The 26375-nt window shown below is 40.5% G+C and overlaps 1 long non-coding RNA gene across 1 annotated transcript; it reads left to right on the top strand.

The window, feature by feature from the left end:
- Positions 1–1325: 1325 nt before the first annotated feature.
- LOC147151429 (uncharacterized) lies at positions 1326–18730 on the top strand. The gene is made up of 3 exons (XR_015085790.1): positions 1326–1439; positions 9718–9861; positions 17901–18730. It is a non-coding gene; the product is annotated as an uncharacterized LOC147151429 (long non-coding RNA).
- The last annotated feature ends 7645 nt before the right edge of the window (positions 18731–26375 follow it).

Genomic DNA, 26375 nt, shown 5'->3' with positions numbered 1-26375 from the left:
ACAATAAAGTAAAAGAATGAATTACGTTGATTTTTACATATATCTTACACACAAGAGTTTATTATTGCCATCAAATTGTTATTCTATTGTATATTCTATTTTATAAATTGTATTTACTGCCATAGAAAAACTTCTTAAACACTGTTATGTTCTTAGACATATTTATGCCTCAGCCCTCTTTGGTCAAATGTGACTGAGGGTATGTGACATTTGTATTGTTTTTACATTAATATTTTTTAAACCGCAGAGTTGTCAACTTTGTGCTCATTCATTCATTCATTCATTCCTTCATATATGTTTAGAAACAAATACTGTATCTGCAGTCTTCAGCACTTATTTCTAAATATTACGTATGGGTATAAAATCACCACAGTGACCTCGCGAGGGCGACAAAGTTGGACAAATGTTTCCCTTTACGCAGACGTATGCAACTGTGCGCAGTCGACAACGCCCATGTCAATGAGCAACTGCCCCCCCCTCATAAATAAATAAATAAGATTATGTTTTTCAAATATGTGTTATTGTGAGGATTTGGCTGGTGATTCTGTGTCACTTTGTCAATTTGAGGTTTTTACTCTCAATAAGTGTCCATTTTCTGCATATCAATTATTGTATTTATTACTTATATGTGTGTACTGTGTGCTTTATATTTATTGTTGTGCATTTTAAATCAGTATTTAACCGAACAAGCATTAAAATAATATAAAATGGAAAAAAATACAAGTCAGCTCCCTGACCTCGCGAGGGCGACAAAGTTGCATGCTCTTTGACGCAGCTGCGTTGCAGGTGGCTTTGCCCATGCGCAGTCGACAGTGCCCGCTGCCAACGGCTTTTCGCTCCTCTTTATAACTTAAAAAAACGCTCACCAACTTTCATTACGGTGTTTAAATATATTCTTTTGAAATTATGTAGGCATTTTCTCGATGTCTTATTTTGTGTCATTTGATGTCATTTTATGCTATCTTACGCCAACTCGACACCAGAAGGCGCTCTTGGACATAAAACCGAGTCCAGGCAAGCGTGTTGCAAAAACAATTTGACTTTAAGTACACTTTATTCAGTCCCAACATGTTTTTAAACGTTGCACTCGACTCTCTGCTGCAACTGTATGTGTTGCGTTCACTGCCAACAATTCTGGCTTTCTCTCGCATACGCATCTCAAAATATAGGCAGCGTGTGTGTAAGCACTGTAGAATCTAATTATTTCTTTGCAAAACCTAATTAGGCATTAAAAAAGGTTAACGCCAGCGCCTGAAACGTTTTTGTTTAATAATCCCATTACTGGCGGCTCATCATGTATAAAATGGTGCGCAGGAGGACACACAGTTTGCACTTGCTAAAGGGAATCATTTGGCTGCTTTATTTTTGCGCAATAGCTGCTAGCTGGTAGCCATGTGGCATGCGGAGGACGAGCACACACACACACATGCGTTAAATAGGTAAGAACTGCAGCCTCCTGCATTGCATGCGTTTTCCCTTTTATAACGTACTCCGCGTGTGTTTTAACAAATTAAGCGCGTCAAAAAGAATGACTACTGCATGATCTGTTTTAATGAATCACCAAGGGGATCAGATGTGACAGACGTGGTGCGTTAGAAAAGGGGAGCTACTGTAACATACACAGGAAGGCTTTTGAATTTCAAATCATGCCCTCGTTTGATTTCTAGCCGAGGAATAGTATTTAAAAGGAAAAAGTTGTTTTTACTTAATGCTTTTTGCACTCACGAAAATGTTATTTTAATTATTGATTTTCGTGTGTGCAACCGTGTGACGCGTAAGTAAAGACATTTTATAATGTTTGGGAGTGTAAAAGATTGAGCAGGTAATCAAACAGGAAAACGTTGATTGCTTTACCAACGTTGGCATTATTCATAAGCTAATGATTAAATAAAGACATTACAACAAGTGTCAGCAGAATTTCCAAAAAGAAAATGTTGATTATTTGACGAAATTCAGCCAAATGTTGGTCTCATTATATCGATAATGCTACTACTAATGTGCTGTTGTTACAATAATTGTTTTTCGTATATCACAACTAAATGTAATTAAAGAAGCATTCAATTTTAAATACCTTTTAAATAAATATATTACTTTCTTTTTACGATATATGATGTTTTCGACAAAAATTTAAACGAGTCATTATTACCGTTATGATTGCTTGTAGGATTTTTTTTCTGTGAAAGAAAAATCGAACTACATGTTAAAAGCGTGTGAAGAAAAATATTAGTAATTTATCACCCTAGTGTAATTCCTTAGAGCACATTATTTTTTGTTTCTGTATTGGTATGTTTATTTATCAAACAAATATGGAAATACTTCATATATCCAACACTTTTTCTGTACAAATAATACTGTTATTATAATTATTTTATATTTTATTAGAAATATACTGCATGTCTCATTTTTGAAGTTTTTAAAGAAAAATGAATTTTACCCTTTGTAATAATAATAATAATAATAATAATAATAATAATAATAAAAATACATGTCTATTGTTAATGGCTAATAATAATAACAACTACCAAATGTATACCCTTCTACTGCTATTGGCTTTTTTCCGCTTGATTGTTGAGTTAAAAAAGTGCTGCGTGAAGGAATACAGAAAGGGGGAGGAAAGCAGAAATCAAAGTGTGTGACACAGTAAAGCGTTTGGAGAGAAAAGAACTAAAAGAAGTGTGTTTCGTCTTTCTGCTGGGAGCTTTGTGGCTCCTTTGGAGTCAAGAAAATCGAATTCATGCGCGGACGAGGGAGGAAAAGGGCGCGCAGGAAAAAGAGGACACCCTGAATTTTCCGACGCAATGAATGACAAGACTCCCTTTGCCTCTTTGTTAGTTTAAAAGCTTTTGTTGTTGTTGTCGATGATGTTCTAAAACAGGTTGCGCATGCTTATTTGAGTGAAAAATGCAGATATTTTCTGACTTCCCAAAAATATACGTACATAACTACAATTAAGAAGAAATCAAACGACCTTGGGGGATCTTTTTTGCGCACTTTTCCCACCTTTTTAAAGTAAAATGGTCTGACATAAAAATGTACACTACTCTATAGTATTTTACACATTCTCTCATTTTTCAAGATGGTCTTGATTGATTTCAATTTACATCTCTTTTAAGCAATCCAAAATTAATAGACATTTTTTTGTAAAAGTGATCGAATTTGTGGATTACAGTGGAAAAACCCTTTTGAAATGTAAACGAAAAACACTATTAGGTACACCATCTAAAATTATTTATTTATTTATTCTCTCAATTTTAGGCACGTTTACAACCTGCTTGACTTCTTTTGTTCTGATGGGTTTTAAACAATTCAAACGTCGTAGAAATCCTCGTTTTCGCTACAGCTACACAATTGCTAATGTAATAGGACAAATAAAACGAAAAAATACTTGAAATACTGTTTAGGAAACATTTAACTATCTGTTGTTCATTGTACACATGTGTGGTGTTGCTAATATTTGGAGAAGCGAGATGGTGAAAATATTAGAAACGACTGGTTTCACTATATTATAGACTGTATATTCTTCGATTAAAAAAGCACATTTCAGTAAGAATGGAAACTGTCACATTTCAGGCGATGTAAGAATAGCTGTATATTTTCGTGTATTTTTTTTAATTAATATTTTTCAATCGAAGTGAATTGATTAATTTACGCACGGGCAGGATTTTGTGTTAAATCTCATAGATTGTGCAAGTGCGTGTATTTTAAAACGTGTATTGTGGTACTTATCCCTCCCGAAGATAAGCAGCAAATGCAGGGCTCCTCGATTTACGAGAGTTCCGCTCCTACGGCGTAACCGAATTTCAACGCGCTGTATAGCCCTGTGATAATACGAGTACATTTATCAAACCACTTTTGCATGGCTGTAAATATAAAACAATACAATTGTGCGGCGGTAGCCGAGCGTGACGACGTATTTGAATCCTCCAACCCCGATATCAAGCAGGTAGAGACCGTCGGAGTCTATACATGATGGAGTGCACACTGTTGACAGAGAAAGGAGAGAAAAGCTGACTTTTCTCAATCGTGTGTGTGTGTGCGTGTGTGTATTTTGAATTAGGGGCCACCATACATACAATGGCATGTGACGGCATGAGGAGGATTGTCAGCACAGACGGGGGAGGCGTCCATAATGTTTCATTTGGTCACGTCCCCTCGTGCACTCCTTCCTCACTCGGCCATTGATCAAAAGTCCTGAGAGGGATCAGAATCAAGATGGGGCAACTTCCGAGCACTTTGAGTTGCTGTGATCAGGGGACCCTCGCAGAGACCCCGCAAAACAGCCCTTATATTCCCTCCGTCTCGTTCAACTTGCACGGCACATCTCCAAATCCCTTTGAGTCATTATGTAAAAAGCGCAGACATCTGCTTTGGAGTGAATCGTGATATTAACATTTAAAAAAGTGTTACACGTGGGTGTTTGGAGTAATCCTGGATCCTGCAATAAAAATGATTTTACTCTACAATAAGTCAAGACAACAATGATATGTAATAACTTCATTTACAAAATATGTTAAAAGTGGGCAAAAACAATACTGGATCTAAAAGACGTTTTTCCTTTATGTTTCAGAGGAACACAAAAGGGAAAAAAAGTGGAGATAAATGCTTTTCATTGGACTGTCATATTACTGTAGGAAGGTTGACATTATATTAGAAGTGGTAAAAATAAAAATGGAGATACATGTTTTTCTCAGCACAGTGTAACAAAAAAAGAATAACAATCTTTAAAGTAAACGTTTGAAAAATTGAAGGGGGGAAAAAAATCCCCAAAATAACAATCTGTTTTATTTCATTCAGTTTTTTTTGGATAAAGACATTTTGGAGATGCATGCTTATTGTTGAACAGCAAAGTAATGTATGGTAAAGTGGGAAAAATAGCCCTCCCCCCAAAATAATAATCTATTCTTTAAATACAAAGAAAACTTTTAAGTGGAAAAAGATATATAGCCACATTGTTTATTTATTTATTCATCCCCTCCCCCCAAAAAGTGGCAATAATAATTTTGTGGTTCATTAAAAATTACATTACATTTTTAAACAACAAACCAAACGAACAAAAACAGACAAATGTTTGTGTTCAGGAAAAAAAAAATAGTCAGGGTAAAAAGTGGAGATACATGGTTTTGTTTAGCAGCGGCTAAAAAGAAAACGCCGAATTTGCACCGTTATTGAAAATTAAATGATCAAAAATGTTTTAGAGGTTTTGGAAGGATTGTCAATGAAAAACAAGTGTCTGCAAAATGTGTATTTCAAAAATACATCCCCCAAAATCACAACATTTGCACATACAGTATATGGTTTTTTTGGACAATAACAGAAAGTAACTATGCTAATAAATGGCTTCATCTCGATGCAACCTCTATTTGAAAAGCGTATTATTGCAACAGTTCTTCCACCGCAGGGCTACTGGTGGCACTGGTGACACCTTGAATAAGACGTCATTCATCATTTGCATGATTTGGATGGAAATGTCCAGGTCCCATCTGGGCAGCAAAACAAAAGACCTCGACGGGCTCGAAACAAAATGATGCAAACATATTTGAGAGGCAGTAAAGCGGTCAAAAGTGCTGCAAAGTCAAGCGGCTTTTATTGCTTCCTCCAACACAATCAAAAGGCAAATTAATCACACGCACACACACACATACACACACACACACACACACATTGTTTGCGTGTAATGGATGTGCTGTGAAATGTGCCGTTATTATTTGCCGTCCTTCCCGGGGAAACAAATTGAACATTTATTGCATATATATTAAAAATTATCTGCAGCGCTTGATGTCTCTGTTATTGAGGCGCACTAAGAGGTGAGGTCCCAGCAGATCAATTTCGCTTGTTGGTGGATGTTTGGGGAAAATGCCTGCACGGCTAAATTGATTCAGAAACAAATTCATAACTTGGGGGGTGTTAAACTGTTCCCCCTCAGAGCCCCCACCCCCTCCCCCAACCCTTTCTCTTTGCATTGCCATTGCGACCAACCGTTGGGCGATTCATTCCAGTTTATTTATCAGGATCATTTTTTTCCCTTAAAAACTGATTTCTTATAATGACACATAGTTTAAAGCTTGTTGCTGTTGATGTGCACTACTTACACTAACGACTGGTGATAGAATAATTATCAGCCGGGCTGATTAATATCAGCGCCGATATTCTGCATATCGGCAGCGACCTTTCTATAAACATCCATTGGCCTATAAGAGATAATTTGAAAACTGGGAAAATGATCGCCATTCTCTTCGCTTTTTCTCTTTGTCCGTCAAACAAAGATAAGCAAAAGATGGACATTTCAATTATACAGAAATTTTGTAAAACTTGATTTAAGATAGAAAACGAGGGAACTATTTATTTGTTGAAGTTTTCATTAAACTTTATGATGCATGCTGTTGAGTCTACACCGGAGCGATCAGCACTTTTTGTTTTAATTAAAAAAAAAAAAAAGTTTGTTTGACAAAAAAAATGGACATCAAAGTGCCTTCGGGCTCGCATTGCAAAAATCACAGCTCACCTGTTTTCTGGGTTTGGTCACGTGACGTTCGCAATGCGAGCACGAGGGCACTTTGATGTCCATTTCAGTCGACAACAGGAGGCGCTGCTGCATATGTCAGCCTCCTTGGATAGTGGAAAACGGGTGGATTAATTGGCTTCATTCTTATTCCACAAAGGTAATATTCATCAGAATTCCATGTTTAGACTACGGGGGGCACAAAGAATAGCGAAGACATTTTTGGAACAACCAGGTGGCACTGCTGTCAGCAGGAAGGTGAGGAGCGTGGGTGTGGCCCCTTGAATTAAACATATAAAAGGCATTTAGACCAAGAATCAAAATGTTTAATGTTTGTTGACCACTGTAATTGACATGACTCGATTAGCGAGTAGCTCTAAAACCTGAAAAAATGAGACGCTAATCCATATGATCAGAATCATTATTGGTCCATCTCACTCATGGATGATCCGTATGGCATAAAATCGACAGCATAAAACCCTGATCGGAACAACCCGGATAAATATCGGTTCCTTGACAACTAATAATCTGTTGTCAAGCCCTGAAAAATACATATCGGCCTATTTCTACTCACAACATGGCCAACAGAAAGAAGCCAGTGGCAGGCTGTCATGATAGATATTCCTACCAAAAAAATCAATTATTATTATTTGAACCAGACACTGAATTTTAAGGCCTTATATCGTTCGGCCCTACTGCAACCTATTTTTCATTTGGGGCCAAGATGCATGCGTTTGATACACTGGGTTTTGGGTGGCTTGGCAAACATTAAGCGCTCACAATGCTTTTATTGTGCACTCCATGTGGAAATGGAGGCCGTCCCCGACGGCCGCGTCCGCGACAAACTGCGGCGAGAGCAGGCCCCGCTCTTTGTGAGCCCGCCACCAGATGAATGGCCCGTGTCAGCCGCGTGATTAGTTTGCGCTATTAAATTGTCAAAAAGGAAGATTTTTTTCACCCCCAAAGAGTTATGGAATTCAGACTTGTGTGCGACTGGCGACAAGGAGTAGGGGGGCGGCGGAGGGTCGGGTTGAAGGTCACGCAGAGTTCTCAGCGCCTCGTGAGGACGCTCTCAGGGCACTACATTAGGTACACCTCCAGAATCCATCAGAAATGCTGCCTTCCGAGAGATAATATTGTTTGTTTGTTAACGCATGCATATTGACAGGTCAGCATTTGCACAGTATAATAATAAAAGTATTGCTTTTGCGCCATTTGGTGGCCTCTTGATGTAAGCAAACAATTGGTGAGTTGAGGAGCTTCATTTAGACAAACGTAGTCCGGCCATTTTATGGCATCTACAGGCAATTGCAAACCCTTTTATGGAAGCACCAGTGACTGACACATTTTTCCTCCATAATTTTGCAGGGTCTCTGTATGAAACATATTTAATAGTTTTGCAGGATCACTGGAACTCTATGCAAAAGTGGATTAATTTTCAAATGAGCTCTCTGTAGAATAAGTTCGATTTGATAATTTTGCAGGGTAGTTACATGTCATCGGCAGGACTGTGTGAAAAAGGGTACATTTCTCAAATCTCTGTGACAGAGGCTACATTTTTTAGTTTTTTCAGGATCTTTGTGTAATAGGCTGGATATTTATAACTTTGCACGGTCTCCGTGTGAAAGAGGCTACAGTTAATCCGTTTTCAGGATCTCTAGAAAAATGGCTTAATTTTCCATTGCTGTAGGACCTCTGTGTAAAATAAAGTAGATTTGATCATTTTCAGACCTCTGTGTAACAGAGATCTCTGTGTGATAATTTTGCAGGGTCTCTCTATAGAGTAGGTTACATCTCAATTGCAGGATCTCTGTGTGAAAAAGTGCACAATCTATATTGTTGCAGCATATCTGCATGAAAGTGCCTTTATTTGACCATTTTACAGGCTCTCTGTGCGAAAAGCCATATTTTCTAGTTTTGCAGTATCTGCATAAAAGTGGCTACATTTTATAACCTTTCTGGTTTTCTGTGTGAAAGAGGCTATTTGATAGACTTAATGTTTAAAGGAGTCTATATTTGATATTTTTTTTAGGATCTCTGTGTAAAAGAGGCAGCAATAGGGTGCAAATAAAAGTCATTAAAAGGGATCATTTGGTCAGTGTTACAATTCGGAGGCGTGCGTGACTCGCCCGTTTAGCGCCAGCGTGTCAAGCCCGCCCCGCCCACTCCATCTTGGAACCCCCTTTTCTTTCTTCCCCTTTCAGCCCTTTCTTGCCGCACCAACGTTTTGTGATCAATGTTAACAAGTCAACGTGGTGCATTTAATGACCAACGACAAATGTGTGTTGACTCCAACACTCGCCTCCATTGTGGCCATTGTGCGCCTGCTCCGGCCGGCGAGATTTATCTATTTTTGATATCAAATTCCTTCTGTCATCAAGACTGCTCTCCTGTTGACTTTTCTTGACCCCTTTCACCCCCTTGCTTCAACGTTCCCATATTTAACGTGGGACCTTAAACACCCTGCCCCGCCCACCGCAACAAAGCCTTCAATGCTCTGGGCGTCCTTTTGTTGGCATGTGCTGTTTACTCTGTTCTTGAACTTCAGAGTCCCGAACGCTACTTTGAACCCTGAGCAGTGTCCCTGAATGCATTGCCACGTTCTTCTGCCTTGCCCTGCTTTGCTGGGTCTGTATAAAAGGCACCGGGGGATAAATTACGACTCTCCTGTAACAGCTCTGCCAATTTGTATTTTGAGGATAAAGGAAGTGACTATATCTTGCTATTTCCTGTTTCGCTGGGCTCTGTGTGAAAGGCACAGTCAGATAAAAGGTGCGGGCTATAACACACTTCATTGGGTTCTGTGTAGCTAAAATGCAAAAGTCTTCTATTACAGCTCGGATTGCGGCTATACACCCGGCTTTGCTGGGTTCTGTGTAAAAGACACAGGTGGAAAAAGATAATTTGTTACAGTTCAGACAGCGGCTCTAAATCTGGCTTTGTTGATATCTGTGTTAAGGGCACAGCCGTATAAAGGTACTGCATTGCCGTTGGATGTCTGGCAGGTAGAATTTTCTGTGATCGGTCGGATGCTGCCCACACCCTGCTTTACCAGGTTCTGTGTAATAGGCAAAAGAAGATAAGTCTTCTGTTAGATATCAATGCCAGTTACCCCTTGGTTCATTGGGTTCTGCATAAAAGGTACTTTCAGATAAAAAAAATCATTTTTGTTGCGCGTCATATCCTAACTCTACACTTCGCTGTGTTCTGTGTCAAAGGCAGAAGCAAAGAAGAAGCTCTCTGTTACAGGACGGATTCCGGCTACAACCTGTTTTGCGTATACAGCACAGGCGGACAAAAGTCTTCTGTTATTAATAGTCAGATGCCTGCTACACCTTGCTTCACTGGTTTCTCCGTAAATGGTACGTACATATTATTCTGTTATGGCTTGAATGCTCCTTGTACTCCACTTCACTGGGTTCTGTGTAAAAGGCAGTCGAATGGAAGTATTATGTCATCGGTCAGGCGCTGACTCCACCTTGCTTCACTGGGTTCTGTGTAGAAGGCAAAGGCAGATGAAAGTCCATTAAGTCTCACATGTCACCGTTTTGCAGGATCTCTGTATAACAGTGTTACCCAACCTTTATTGAGCCAAGGCACATACTGTATTTTACATGAGAAAAATCTCACTCCATACCACCCCGCAAACTGAAATACTGAAATAATGATGATCTCATGTCAATTTACTCACAATTGCACTTACTCAGTGTGAAATCTGGGCCACTTATACTCCAGTGCGACTTATATATGTTTTTTTCTTCTGTATTATGCATTTTATGGCTGGTGCGACTTGTACTCCGGAGCGACGTATAGTCCGGAAAATACGGTGAACACAAATCTATTTTTCTGTTGTATGAATGCAACAAGTGGATACACAGGTGAATTTTACCTTCTGCAATCTAGTGGAAGAGCATTTTATTGTTCTGCTTATCACCATACATCACCGGTATAGATATAGGAACAAAAGAAAGGTACATTAAAAACTATTTTTTTAAAAACCTAAGGAAGAGTTTGCGACTATTCCAAGCAGCCTTGAATACACTGCAAAGTTTTATGGTTGGAATTGACTGGCAATGCGTCATAATTCAATGGAACTGAGGCCACCGTAGGCCTTTTTCCTTCACGGAGGGATGTCCGCACCTTCCTGTATGACATCCGTGTTGTCCATACAAGCCTCCCTGGGCCTGCCCAGCTTGCTAATTAGTTAAACAAACGCTCCATCTAATGATCCCACTGGCATGGTGAGCTTTTAGGGCTTTTTGTTCGCCTTTTTCCTTGCTGGAAACTTGGCCCCCACTGACCTGAGCTATCACAGGCGCTGTGGCGACGGCCGGGCCGCCCTGTCCGGAGAGCGGCCAACCCCCTCTCACCCCTCGCAAGGGTCAAAGGGCGGCGTCCAAGGGCCGGGAATGCCACCACCAGCTGCTAGCATTGACACGGCGTACAAAAGGGGCTTGGTGAGCGATCTGTCTGTGGGCTGTCAGAGTTGTGACAGCGCTGGAGACATTTTTTGACTTATTTCCTCGCAGGGTCCAAAATACTCTTAGATGAAATTGATGGGAGCATGTAGCTGCTAAAATGAGACAAAAACGTCCGCTTCAAATCAAAATGGCAGATTTTCCAGGCATGAGTGCTTGAGAGTTTTTGTGGCTCTACTCATGATGGGCATTCATACCAAATTTCATGTTGCTAATTGAAAACTGACTGTGACCTTGTAGACCTGAGTTTCAAGTTTTAATGGCAAGTAATCAAACATTTACACCATGCTTTGCCCACACGTGATGGAAAAACTTGAAATTATGGCAGATTATCATCACCCTTCTTTTTAATGCACAAGGTTCAAATTTGGTAGCAATCAGATAAATTCTCTGAGACAACTATGTCTTTAAAGCAAAGAATTCACCTAAAATGGCTGCTACAAAACCAAAATAGCAAACTTCCTGTGGGTTTTTAGATATGGCTTCGTGAGACTTTTTGTTAGTCCATATATTATGAATATTCCTACCAAATGTTATAGTGCTAAGAGGAGTAGGGCTGATTTTTCTAAATTGTGGAGTCACAGCATTTGTTATTTTGGTTTATGGCGAGTCATTCAACTTTGCTGCCATGCTCTGACCACATACCACTACATAAACCAAAAGGATGCTGCAATTTAGTGTCACCCATCTGTCTAGTGTACATGGTACAAATTTGGTAGCAATCAGACAAAATCTCTTGGACAAATTTGTATTTGAAGAACCCCTGGAAATTGCAAAAATGGCCACTTCAAAGAAAAATCGCAGACTTACTGTTTTCAGGCATGCCTTATAGAGACGTTTTAATGGTCTATCAATGATAGATATTGCTACCAAATTTCACTGTGCTAAATGAAACGGATATCAGAGGCTGAATTACAATTTGGTAGCAATTGGAAAAAATCTCAACAAGGAATTTTCTTTGAAGTTCCCCTGTTAATGACAAAAATTCAAACCAAAATGGCAAACTACTCCTTCATTATCGGGCATGGCTTCTTGAGACTTTTCTGTGGAGCGAGTCATGATAAACATGTCTTCCAAATTATTTGTTGCCAAGTGAAACTGGCAAATTTGACTTTGAAGGGCTCCTGTAAATGGCCCAAATGACCCTAAAAGGCCACTTCAAACCAAAATGGCAGACTTCCTGCATCTTTTCAGGCATGGCGTCTTGAGACTGTTTTGTTGGTCAACTCATAACAGACCAATGGCCAACAACTGACAACAAAGCAGCTAAGCAGTAATAGCACTGCATGTATGCTTGCTGGTGGCCATCATTAGCTCCGGACTGCACTGTGGAGGTCCCGGCCAGGGCTGACACGGCTCCTAATTGCGGGCCCCGCAGGCAGCGGGCTGCTGGCTGTGGCCGACATAGGAGCGCCCGCAGGCAGCTGGAGGAGCAGCTTGTCAGCCTCTAATTGACAAGGCCTTGTCTGTGGTGACGGCAGCTGCTCCTAAGCACCGCGCCACGCACAATCAGCGCCATGACACGGTGCCGATGTCGCCCCGAGGACACTTTTGCGAGGGGTGGGCGGGAAAAAAAACACAGTGGTTAAAGGGAGATTTATTGAAGCTCCCTTTGGGCGAAGCGGTATTAAGTAGGCAATATAAAGGCCTTATTGGGTGCAAAGGGGAGGCACGCTGCTGGTATTAATAAAAGAGGCCAATTAGAGCGGACAGGTGATATGAATCACTGCACAAACAAGACAAGCAAATAAAAGCAACGCACATCATTTTGTCACACGTGGGATGGGAAAAAGGTGTGTTACTTGTTTTGAGCAAATCCCATAAATGTGCACTGGGCCTGTAATTCCAGCAGCCATTTAATGTGACACATTTTGACAGGTGAGGTAGCAAATGTTGCATTTAGGTTCCCATGGAAAAAAAAATCACAATAAACCCTATCAATGACAAAACTGAAAATAGTTATATTTAGCATAATATATCTGTCTAGTATGATCAAGTTTGGTCACAGTCAGAGAAAATTGATAGGACAAATTTGCTGTTGAAGAACCATTGGAAATGGTCAAAATGACCCAAAAATGGCAGATTTCAACCAAAAGGACAGACTTTCTGTGTTTTTTTCGAGCATGGTTTCTTGAAACATTTGAGTGGGTCAACTCATGTTAGACATGAGTATTAAATTTCATGTTGCTAAGTGGAGCTGAGGACAAATTCATCTTTAATGGACCTCTGGAAATGGCAAAAGTGGCTCCAAAATAGCCACTTAAAACCAAAATGTCTGGCTTCCTGTCTATTTTCAGGCATGGATTCTAGAGCCTTTTTTTGCGGGTCCACTCGGGATAGATATGACTACCAAATTGCATTTTGCTGTGGGAAACCGACTCCAAATTTGGTTTCAACCAAACATTTTTGAAGGAGGACTTTATCTTTAAAGGACCCCTGGAAATGGACAAAACAACCCTTTCTGTAACTTGCCACTTTGAATCAAAATGGCAGCTTTCCCATGTGTTTTCGAGCATGAGTTTTTGAGAATTTTCTGTGGGTCTACTCATGATTGACATTGTTATTATATTTCATGCTGCTAAGTGAAACGGACTCTGACAAGTTTGTCTTTAAAATACCAATGTAAATGGCCAAAATGAGCCTAAATGACCGCTTCGAATCCAAATGGTAGGCTTCCTATGTATTTTTAAGCATGCTTCTTGAGACTTTTTTATGAGTATGCTCTTGATGGAAATTGCTATTAAATTTGTTGCTAAGTGAAACTAATGACAAATTTGACTTTAATGGACCCCTAGAAATAGCTATGGACAAGTCTTTAATGAATCCCTGGAAATGACCAAAATGATCCCAAAATGGTGGGCCTCCTGTGTATTTTCAGGTATGGCTTCTAGAAATGTTTTTGTGAGTCTACTCATGGTAGAGATTGCTATTATATTTCATGTTGCTAAGTGAAACCAATGCCAATTTTGTCTTTAATGGACCCCTAAAAATAGCCAAAATAACCCCAAAAGACCACTTTGAACCAAAAGGGTGGGATTTAGATTGGTCCTTAATTTGTAAAACTAACACCATATGTGTCCTGTGGATTGACCAATAGTATACAGTAGATTGGTGGAAAAAATATTAAATTTACCAAATTGTGACATAGGAGGTTTCGGACTGATGCTATCAATATCTGAACTAATATTTAGACCTATGCACTATTAACTGGAAAATTGTAGGGGAAACGTCCCCAAATATACGTCTTTGTAAGGATCCGCACCAACAATCAATTCATTATTCTGAGGTTGTTCTATGAACCCAATCCTTGTCTCTAAAGCTGAATGCACCAAGAACAAGTACATTGTTTCTGTTGATACAAGAGTAAAAAGTTTTCCTGCACTTTCCCACTGCCTGTAAAAGAAAACTTTTGCCTTTTTTAAAAAGTCCCTTTTGAGGCTAAAATGGTGATTTCTTCCCTCCTGGGACGTCGCTCCCCTTTTCTTTGCGCGGGACAATGGCAACAGTGCAGCACCCCGCCGGTGCACCACAGTTGGGGATCCCCTGGATTGCTTTGGACATCTTTGGATTTCATCAATCAAAATGACTGCGGTTTTCCATAAAAATGCGGAATTCGGTGGTTGGAAGCGAGTGGCGCAAGGTAGCAACATAAGAAAGCTGTCTGGGCGTCATGATAAATGGGCATCCTTTGATTTAGTGGGAAAAAGGAAAAGAAATAAACACACAACAATATATAAAACACAACATTGTTGCAGCCAGACACTTCATTAGGTACACCTGCACCATGTAATCACAGCCAATACAAGCCATGCCGTCAACAATAGTGCCTTTACAATGACACTGATGCTTGTTTTTTTAGGTATTCATTGGACAAAATGTGGATTATTGCGCTTGTAGCCGCAGTGGGAAAATACCTTTGGAAGCAGACGTCTCTAAAGATGTTCTCCGTTATCCCGCAGTGACACTTTGTCCCGCCTCAGGTCACGGGGTGAACGCTTGGTGATGAATGGCACCTGAAAGAAAGTCAGGAGATAATTGTTTAATTGAGCTAACACTATGCTAACGTGTGCTATTAGTCTCAGTTAGCCTTTAGATGTACTGTACAGTGGAATCTTGAAGGCAGTGAGTCCCAACCACAGACATCATTAGGTGTGCTGCGAGAAATTGTCCCGTTTCACTTGAATGGTCTGGAAATTATTATTTATTTACTACTACTAATGTATCTCTGTTCATCTAACGATGTCAGTGACATATAGGATGACATATAGGTGATAGGCAGAGCAATTGAATGCTCTTCCAATAGATGGCGGGAGGTTCAATTAACCTGTGTATCCACCTATTACCAACAAAACAATCGCTTTGTGCACCGAGTAAATGCAATACATTGGTAAATTGGGACAAAATTATCATAATTTCAGGATATAATGTTATGTAAAATTTACAAGTGGCCCAGTTTACAAGTTTTTCAAGGTGTAGGCTGACGCTCGCTAGAACGTGGCAGCAAACAAGAAGGAGCAGTTCGGCAGATTGCGAACAATTCATCTAAAAGAGGCTTCAAGCTGTTCATTGCCACTCCAAGTTCACCCATACTGGAAAACTAAACATTAAAAAGGAAAATTACAAATTGGTAATCAAATCACCTAACTTTGTTTTACGAAAGTCTGCTATAGCTTATTCAAACGCACAGCACAAAACACCATGAACTGGCTAACGTAGCTAGCATCGATGACACAGTAGCCCTTTAGCAATGGATATTTAAAGTTTGCTCTGCAGCAACACATGTAGCCAGACAAAATAGCAATATAGCAATGCAGGTCAGCAACGTAATTTTGCCCACCAATTAAACAAACCCAGTCACCAATTACACAACTCAGTAACTCCTTTGTAAGTTTTGGTCCAATTGAAAGCTCTGATATGATATACATGTTTTTTTTTTTCCATTGGAGTAAATTCCTATTTTCTCAAGAAGAGACTAAAAATGGTGTCCTATTTTTTAAAGCGTGAAGCCGCATTTCTAGAATGAAAGACAGAATATTATGAAAATTAAGTTATGATTTTGAAATGAACTTTCTTTCCTCATGAAGCTTTGACTTTAATGTCATAATATTCAGACTTTATCTTGGAAATATACAAGTTTATTCTCCTAAAATTGTAAAAAAAAATATTCCCCTAATAGTATGGATTTGATATCATATCTTTACAGTTTTTCTGTAAAGTTTTTCTTCATGAGAATAGGCAAATTTTAATTCCTGAGGCATTTCAGGGTACATATGCTAGTAGTGTTTGATTGCCGTTAGGTTTGGGAGGAGATCCTTGAAAAAAATGCTTATCTTCATTTGAAAAAATACTTATCTTTAGTGAATAAGGAATTTTCTCAGTTAGACCAAACTTTTGAATGCAAGTGCATAGAAAAGCCCCCCAAAAAATCCAAACACTGAATTTAAAGGATTTTGGAAAAAAAACTGTATGATCTTAATTTTTAGGTTTTGATATTCCATCATATTTTCAGTATATATTCCAATGGATATTTTTTCCTCTTCCCTCTAGTAAATATAGCAGTAGCGCAGTGGGGAGGCTCGCACGTCGAGCTTGAAGAATTGTTTAATTTTGTTGCGGGCGGTGGCAGCCTTTCCTGAGGTGAGGTCTGCACTGGCTGCTAATAGACATCTAATTGATGGGCCCTCGCTCCCATTTCCGTGCTCTGCGCCTTTATTGCGCCCTGCCCGCGTCTGCTGTAAAATAGCTCTGTAATCACATTTGACCTCTTCCTCTTCTTCTTCCCGCAGCACTTGGAGGGGGAGACAGCGGGGAGATGCTGCTGGTAGTGGTGGGAGCTTAGAGAAATCATTATTAAAAAAAAAAAAAAAAAGTTTAGGTTAAGGAGAAAATGGACTTTCACAGTACAACTTTCAAGTGATTTATACCAGTAATTCCATGTGAGTTCCGTGAAAGATGGTCAGCTGTGCTGTGGGAAATGATACCAAAGAAGATAATTATGCTATGACTACAAATAAGGTCTCGTTGGTCGTCAAACCATGCCAGCGACGTATTGTGACAGGTAAAACAGCTAAATACTCAAGGTCATTTAGCTCATTTAACGAGGCTATCAACTTTTGTTGGCTGTTGCCACACTGGCCAAGCACAGTGACAGTGCTACGGTCACACACGCGGAAAATCAATCCAACTGTGTTCACACTCACAGCAGCATTAAAATACATAGACTTGCGTGCATCTGTGAGATTACCAGCCCCCGGTCAAACCCGCCTCTGCATGGATTAGACTGTGCGTCGTGCCGGATTTGCGCTGGCCACAAAAATAGAGCTGTTCAACGAAACGCCCAGATTTGACACCGCATAAGTAAATGTGTGAGTAAATTGAGATGAGATCATCACTATTTCAGTACAATGCTGGCTTAAGATATGAGTGACCCGACTTGTGAGTTTTTCCAAAGTACGAACTGTCTTCGGTGATGTTTTTTTTTTTGCTTTGACGTGAGCAAAAATTTGACCTTAATGTTAAGACATAATGGAAAATGCTGTAGGCCTAATGAATAGCATCTATGCGGCAGTGTTGTATACAAATAGCTGAATACAAACGGTGCAGCAAAACACGTTGAAAGACAATGTCAAATTTTGTGGATCTGTAAAAGTTGCAGTGAATTTTAGTTTTATCCTACAATTTCACCTGGAAGCCTAACCATACTTTTTTGTGAGTACTGCATGTACTTTTTGTGACAGTTTTGCTTGTTGCTGTGCTTTGGCTCAGTAAAGGTTGAGAAACACTACTGCTTTAAGTCGTGTCTTCACAGGGGTCCTGCCTACCACGTCCAGCCAGGGTCCCAAACCTCGATCTGGCTTGGCTGTCAGTCAAACGTGTGACAGGCAGCAGTATCAACACACTAATGTTCTATTTGTCTCCTTTAGAGCTTCCTGGAGGGCCGCGATTGGCCGATGCGTCCGGACGGCGGAATGATTGATGACGGTGAGGGCAAGGCCGAGCACTGGCAGCATAAAGCCCCATAGACGGCTCAATAAAGGGCCCCAGATAGTGGAGAGCTGCCCCCCCCCCAACACCCGCTCAATAGAGCCCCCCATCAGCCCCTACACATACACACACATCCACCTCCGAGAAGGATGTTGGCGGGTAATCCGTTTATCCCGTCTGCGGCAGGATGAGAGCGATGGTGATGGCGGATGTGTTGGGGGGTGAAAATGGCTGCTGCTTGAGAGCCGTCGGTGGTGCTGGGGTTCCAGATTGGGGAGTGGGAACTTGATGATCCCGACTCCGAAAAAAGTGATTGATGGAGCCACTGCCGTCAGCAACTCTGGTGGCCGCCGCGCAGCCAACAACAAGAATGCTGACCTCTGCCGGGACGCGTCAATGACAGCCCGCTAGCTGGGATTCCTGCGGTAACTCCCCCGCCCCTCCCTAAAAAAAACTACATCCCCTTGGACCCTCGCCCCTCCGTCGGTGCACAGCAGCATTGAAAAGCACAATTAGGCGGCAATCTGCTCAGAGCGCCGGACTACATGACATCCTGCAGGCCGACAGGAAGTCGCAATGATGGCCATCGTTTACTCTGTGGGGTAGTAAATGATGCCTGTCTGCCTGTGTTCAGAATTATTCACTCAGTCCCTGGTGCATAATCACAATGCAATGGAACCCCGCACGCTTGTGTTTCGGCACCTGCAGATTCACCTATTTGTGGATGTGTTTTCAATATTTAAAATATATATATATATTAAAAAAAAAATATATATATATATATATATATATATATATATATATATATATATATATATATATATATACACACTTTTAAATTGGTTTTTTTTTGTTTGTTTGTTTTTTGTTTTTTGGGGGGAGCAAAGCCCTGTTTTTTGTAGGAAATGCTTTTTGGCAGTTCAGCCCCATTTCCCAGTGCATTTACATTTATACACGTTTTGGCTTTTCACGGACCAAGTCCACTGTAGGGAATGATTCTGACTATAGCCCATGCTTTGGAATTAATAAGATGTAGAAGGCTCACGTATTGTTTCGCTCTTTTGGTTCATGTTGTGTGTGTCTTAAACAGACATTTTGTAATGGCATATTTTCTGTGTTTTTGCCCTGTATAACGAGGGTTTAAGCATTGTTAAAATTCAAATCAATATCGCAATGCAATTTTCAACTTGAAAAGACCACAATTTGGACAAAAACAACAACAATTTCTGCTTCATTTTGGTTGGTTTTTTTTTTTTACACATACTGTAGGTTTTATTTATTCATTTTTATATTTTGTGAATAGGCTCAGTTCTTAATAAGTGCAGTCCACACGTTTGCACATCATTCTTTCATGAAACATGAAAAGTTTAAGTTATGAAGCCTCCAAATTATTTGTGTCATTGTTGTAATCTGATTTATGATGGACTTTTTACGTCACACTTGTTCAGTAGAATTTTGTAATGTTGTCTTAGTGAACACTGAAAAGATTACAAGTCAAAGTGGTTAGTGAGTTAACAACTCCAACTGAAGTAAATAAATAAAATGTGTTTTATATTAAGTCTTGGTTCATTTGCATTTATTTTAGAGTAAGACTAACCATAGGACCAAAATATGTATGTATAATAAATCTAATATTTTTCAGAATACACAAAAGGCATGGGAAGAGTAACTTGAAAAAATAAATATCATATTAAATCGCAATGGCATTATTTAGGGGAAAAAAATCACAATTAGATATATTTTGCAAAATTGTTAAGCCCTATATGCTATGGAAATTTAATTTATAATCATTTTCACTACTGCCCAAAGACAGCTGGGATAGGCTCCAGCACGCCCCGCGACCCTTGTGAGGAGAAGCGGTACAGATAATGGATGGATGGATGAATTTATATCACAAGTACAGAGAAAAGAAATGTATTTAACAGTTTCAACCCGTCCAAGATACATAAAAAGACAGTGACACATAACGGGAGACAGAAACAGGAAGCTGATGGGTTGCCAGAGGGCGCCCTGATTTCTTAGGTATGAAATCAAATTAGCACTAGGAAAAGGGGGAGGGGGTTTTGGGGGGTGGGGGGAGCAACTCCCATCTATACTCCCATGGAGTAGAGGCGGGGCACAGTGGGGGTGGGGCATGCAATTATAAATTAATTGTCTGAAATCTAACCTGTGTTGCTTTTTGATTTTTTTTTGGTGTCTGAATTTTCACAGTTTCAAACTACAGTGTTCAATCATTCTCTCCGTCAATATATCACACATTTTGTAACAAATAAACAGCTTACAGAGCTATCTGTCGTAGCCATATATACTGGTCCCACAAAATATGTTAAAAAAGCCAAATAAAAAGTGAAGTATCCTTAAAGACTTAAATTAGAAATACTTTACAAGTGACAGCCTATAATATCATTGACATGAAATGGAAATTTCAGATGGACTGGTGGATAGCAACATTTAAATGTACGTCAAACACTTCATTTAACGCAATTACTGCGCTGCGGTGTCGCTGTTGTTGTACGCGGCTGGAGGGTCAACACAAGGCCAATATGTGCGCTGGGGGAAATTATTGGCAAGCGGAGAATCATCGCAGCCTAATCCGATTTCCCAGCTCCGATAATGGACACCCGGATAAATAAGAAAAACAAATCTCCAGGCAGATTTGTGCAAATGAAAAAGGATTCCTCCTGACACAATGGACGCATCTAATGAGCAATAATCTGTCTAAGACCTTCTTACACACACTCGCATGTACACCCAAACACACATTCACGGCCATGGAAGTGGCTCAAAAGAAAGAAGGCGCAATCTACACAATGGACGGGAGAATTTAGTAGGATTTTGTGCTAAATTAATGCACTGAAAAAATGTGGAGTGCTAAGGTAACACAACAGTGGTGCTTCTAGTGATCGGAGATTCCAGACCAGGAACAGCATCTGACATCTCCGTGCAGAAGAGTGCAATACTGGGAACAGCTAAGATCCTGCGCAGAACCCTCAAGCTCCCAGGCCTCTGGTAAAGCACCCAAGCTTGTAGGCAAGGCAACGATTTTATATGCATATATTGCATATATTAGGTCGATATGGTGTACCTAATAAAGTGGCCAGTGGGGCAAACTTGCCATGCACAAGCCATTATGAAATAACAACAGTGTGAGAATGTTCATACGATAAAGTCATCATTCACACAAGTGGCAGCCAGAAAAGCAAACTCTTACTTTTTCTCCTCTTACTGCCCCCCCCACACACAAGCAACCATACCCACCCACCCACTTTGCCTCCAGCAGCATCCTGACACCGTCCATAAATTATAGCAGATTTTCATATTTCAAATTTCATCTGCATTCAATGGGGTCCTGGAGGAGGCGAGATGCCCCCCCCCCCCATCCTCGTCCTCCCCAGTAGTGGCACCGGCTGCTGCCTGGCTGGCTGCTTGGCCCCAGAGACCCTCCGCCCTAATTGAATTGCAACCTGTGATTAGATTATCCTTGCAGCAGCTTGCTGCCAATCTGAAGTATGGCCGCCTTCTATCCTACTTAACCCCTCGGCCCCCCGCACCGCCGCTCCAGCCACACACACATAAACACACACACACATACGCATACACACACTCGAGGCAGAGTGCCCGATATATTCAGCAGCCATCAGACTTGGCCCGTTTAGTTATTTTTCTTTGGCCGTGTCTGGCCTCGTAAAATCGGCCATCTTTCACTGGCGGGTGGGCCCTGCCCACCTTCATCTAGTTCGGACATGATGAACTTCAGATACGCCAGATATTGGGGGAAAAAAAATAGCAACAACAGTGCTTTAATGCCATGTCGCTGATACACTTGAAGGTGTTTATTGAACCGGACAAACACAAATAGAAAATGAACACACTCGCAAGGAGCAGACGCTATTACTGAACAAACCAACATGGTAAAAGGCTAGCGGCTGAAATTGTATGAATTTCTTCCCAGGAGTCTACAGTATTCTCTTCATTTCGTTGCATGTCTTTTCACTGCATTGCTTCCAGTACATGTATGTGGATTTTTTTTTGTCCAATGAGATTTCAGTGTTGCAATTTCAATTTAATCTGCCAGAGCCTTCAGAATGGTAGTGCGGCCCTATGTAAGTTCAACTATATTAGCAAGGGGACTTTTTTTAACCAGTTGTAGTCTGATGACATGTTTTTCTCTCCTGGGATTGGTTGGTTGGATGGATGGATGGATGGATGGATGGATGGATGGGTGGGTGGATGGATGGGTAGATTGATAAACATTGTATGCTGTATTGTCTACAATTCATAATGCTTGGGGTATTTTGATAAGGCACCTTCAAACACATAAATTATTTTGAAAAATACATCATTAAAAAATAATACATTATGAAGGTCCGTGTCCATTTTGTTTATGTGGATGGATTCCAGCTTATGGAGTTGATTGTCCACACAAACAAAGCGACGTAAAGCATCTAAAAACGGAATGGGCTCAAGATAGATGTGATTGTGTTTTACTGGAGTACGGAACAATAAACAGAAGAGGAGAAGGAGGTCATGTGATGTGATTACAGGAAGCAATAGACCGTAATCACATCACAACACGACTCGTCGTATGCACGCGCAAACGCATGCACGCGCACGCGTTGTTTTTGCATCGGGACGCGCATGAAATGAGGAGTCGCCTGAGGTAACGTTTGTAGTCTTCGCATAGGAGGGGCCTTTTTCTGTCTGTAAAGCTCTCCGTACATCTATCGATCCAACTTTTCATCTCTCATCCATCCATCCACCCACCCACCCACCTCGCCATCCATCTTTTTTCTCTTTCTCTCTCTCATATACTATATATATATATATATATATATATATATATATATATATATATATATATATATATATATATATATATATATATATATATATATATATATATATATATATATATATATATATATATAAGGAGGGACCACCATATATATAGGCCAGTGGGGCAAACAAGCAATCCACCCATCTAGCATCTATCCATCCATCCATCAATCATCCATCATCCATCCAACAATTTATCTATCCATCCATCAACCCATCTGTCTATCCATCATCCTTTCATCCATCTATCGTCGTTCTATTTAGCAATTGCTCTATATGTCTGTCTATCCATCCATCATCCCTCTAGCCCTCCATCCAGCAATCTGTCCAACTATCCATCCATCTCGCCATCTCTTGCAATCTATCATCCACATTTTTATAAATCATCCATCCATCCAGCTATTTGCCAATATCCATCCATCTAGCCATCTCTTTTACAATCTATCATCTATCCATCTGCCCATCCATCTACTTTTCCATCCTCCAATTTTACTATCCATTCATCTACTTATCTGTCCATCCATTCATCATTCTTCCATCCATCAGATCCATCTACTGTATCTACCTATCCATCCATCTGCACAAATTTATCTAGTTATCTCTCTGGCATCTATCTATCAATCTATTATCCTTCCCTCCCTCATTCCTCCAGCTATCTGTCCAACTATCCATCCATCGAGCCAATTTATCCATCATCAATCTTTTTATCCATCATCCATCCATCCGTCCATCCATCCAACCACCCATCCACCATTTTATGCATCAATTTATCTGTCAGTCCAGCTATCCATTTGTCAAATTATATGTCTATCTATCCATCCAACAGTTTATTTATCCATCCATCCCTCTAACCACCTGTCCATCCATCATTATATATCATCTCTTTTACAATCTATCATCCATCTGTTTACCAATCTATCCAAACATGCATCGGTCTATCCTTCCATCTATGTATCTAATACCTACAGTATGTATTTATCCATATATCATCCATCCATCTTCATATCAATCTATCCATCATCCATCTATCAATTTATCCATCCATCCATTTATGTATATTATCAGCCATCTATCGATTGGTTATCTATCTGTCCACCCATCCATCTACTGTATCTGTATCTTTACAATTAAGGTAGCTATAGTCCCACAATGGGGACATTTGCAAATTCTATCAAATCTATCTGTCAACCGTCCATATTTTCGTCCATCCATCCATCCACCCATGGGTTCCTTGGGTACGGCCGTGTGTCTCTGTAAAGCCACTTTTCCAAATTATTGAATTAGAGGCATTAAGTGAGAGCCACCTGCTCCCCCCCCCAACTACTACCCCCGTCCCGTCCTCCTCCCACCTCGTTTGCCGCCATCCATCTTTAGGCGTTAGCGTAGCCCCTAAAAGCTTTCTGACTGCTCCATAATGGGGGACAGGGCCCAACATCTCCGCAATGGACGCCGCCGGTGTTGGGGGGGGGCTGGGGGGGCGCAGTGGGGGTCACGCGATTGTGCTACTTAGTTGACCCATGCTTACGTTTCTCATACTGCATTGGTGCGGTTTCCACATGAAAAATAAGGCCTCCATGCACCCTTTCAATTGTTTTACAGTGCAAAACAGAAGAGATAATCAAAAAGAATACTGTTGAAATGAATAGTATTAATATGAGAAAAAATATTCTAATTGAAAAACATGTCTTTGTCTACATTTTGTTATTTTTAAAACATTATTTTTATATTTGTAAAGGGAATTAAAATGTATTTTTAAACATTGTAATGACTGTTGAACTATATGGAAAAAAGCTGAATCTGTATTCATTAATTTATATTTATTACATTTTATTTTATTTCAGTCTAAATGACTAAAAGTAATCATTTAAAAAAAAGAGAGTATATATTTCTGATTTGATTATAATTCAACAAAATGTCATATTGCTATTCTATTGTTTTTGAATAACTAATCAATATTTTATGATAAATATCCCACAGATGTTTTATTTTTAAACAGTAATGGCACAATTTTTGCATTATATGCCGCAAATCTTTCCTTTATTACATCTGAAGCAAAATTTCACGTTCCTTTATTTAGCTGCTATTTTGGTTAGCAACATAGCTTAAACTGCTTAATGTCCGCATTCTGACAATATCATCTATGAACCGATCCCTATTCCTACCTGTTTTTATTTGTTTAGTTTTTTTTGTTTGTTTTTTTTTTTTTTTAAATATCTCCTTTGGCGTGTGATTTACTTGAGGGAGGTGTTTATTGGTCAACAATATCTGCCTGCCTGGAGATAAAGGCTGCCTGTGCACTTTTCCACCTCACAGCACGGCACTCATTTACCTAATGCTCGCATGCACAATGCCCATTTGTCATTGGTGACGTGCACTTGGCTCGCACACACCCACACACGCACACCCGCACACACCCCCACACACGCGCCCACACACGCGCACACACACACACACACACACACACTGCAAATTAAGTAAGAAAAGAAGCCGTTATGGGTGCTGATGTGCTGCAAACAGCACACGATGCCAACCACATATGGAGGCAGTGCATTTTTTTAAAGTGACCTTGCACATGACACACACAAAGGACTTACGCACACACACACACTCACAAGAGTCTCGGACCACCTTAATAACAACTTTTACCCCCCAACCACCCTTCTCCCGTTCCGTCTTGTCTCTGCTGCTGGCTGTTTAAACTCACATCCCCCCTTTAACGTCTCACTAATGTGATTAGAGGCCGGCTAATGGCTCTCCTTCTGCTCTGCCCACACACACACGCACACGCACACGCACGCACATGCACAGAGGCAACATCTGCAAAGTACGAAGGAGGGAAAAGATCAGAGTGGAAGATGAGAACTTTGTGTTGATGTGCATGTAAGTGAGGGTTTTTGAGGGAGGGGTTGGAGTGGGGGGAGTTGGCTGCCAGTCCAAAGACTCCCCCCCCCCCCCCCCCACACACACACACACTCGGGAGTCAATCTATACGGGGCAGGTTGGGGGGGTTGGCGAGGCAGAGACAGGTGCATTTCTGGGCAAATTGAGTTAGCCGAGACATGCCACATCCAATTGGGCCAAATTGATGTGAGAGTTTGCGATGTCTGCCGCGGCCATTACAGCAAAGGTCAGTGTGACGAGACAATGACATCAATCCGGTCCACGTGGACCGGCCGAGCCCGGTCCTGCCGAAAGCTGCTTATACCGATTGTCATGCAAACCTGCAAAAAGGAGGAGGAAGCAGAGAGTGGAAAGAACACTTGTTCTTCATGTGGGACGGCCTTTGAATAAAAGACAAACAGGAGCCCATCTGGCCCCTTCTATATTGCTGTTGTTTTGCGCTTACATAACTGCAGCTCCTTGACTCATCTTAAAGCGTGCTATGGTATCAATGGTTCTGGAAAGTGATTATTTGCGTTCTTAACTCATTCAGTACCGGGCTTTTTCAGACCCATTGTGAAAAGACATATAAGTATGTTTTTGGGAAAAAATGATTAGAATGTTAATTATCTCTACTGATTGAGTGGGTGGTTAAGGGATTTTAATAATCAAGTGTTTTTTGTGGGGTTTTTTCCTAG

This window comes from Filicampus tigris, chromosome 2 (assembly GCF_054856515.1).
Source record: "Filicampus tigris isolate MCC_2025a chromosome 2, RoL_Ftig_1.0, whole genome shotgun sequence".
Taxonomy (NCBI): domain Eukaryota; kingdom Metazoa; phylum Chordata; class Actinopteri; order Syngnathiformes; family Syngnathidae; genus Filicampus; species Filicampus tigris.
Note: the sequence above shows the minus strand (reverse complement) of the source record. Positions and strands in the feature narration are given on the sequence as shown.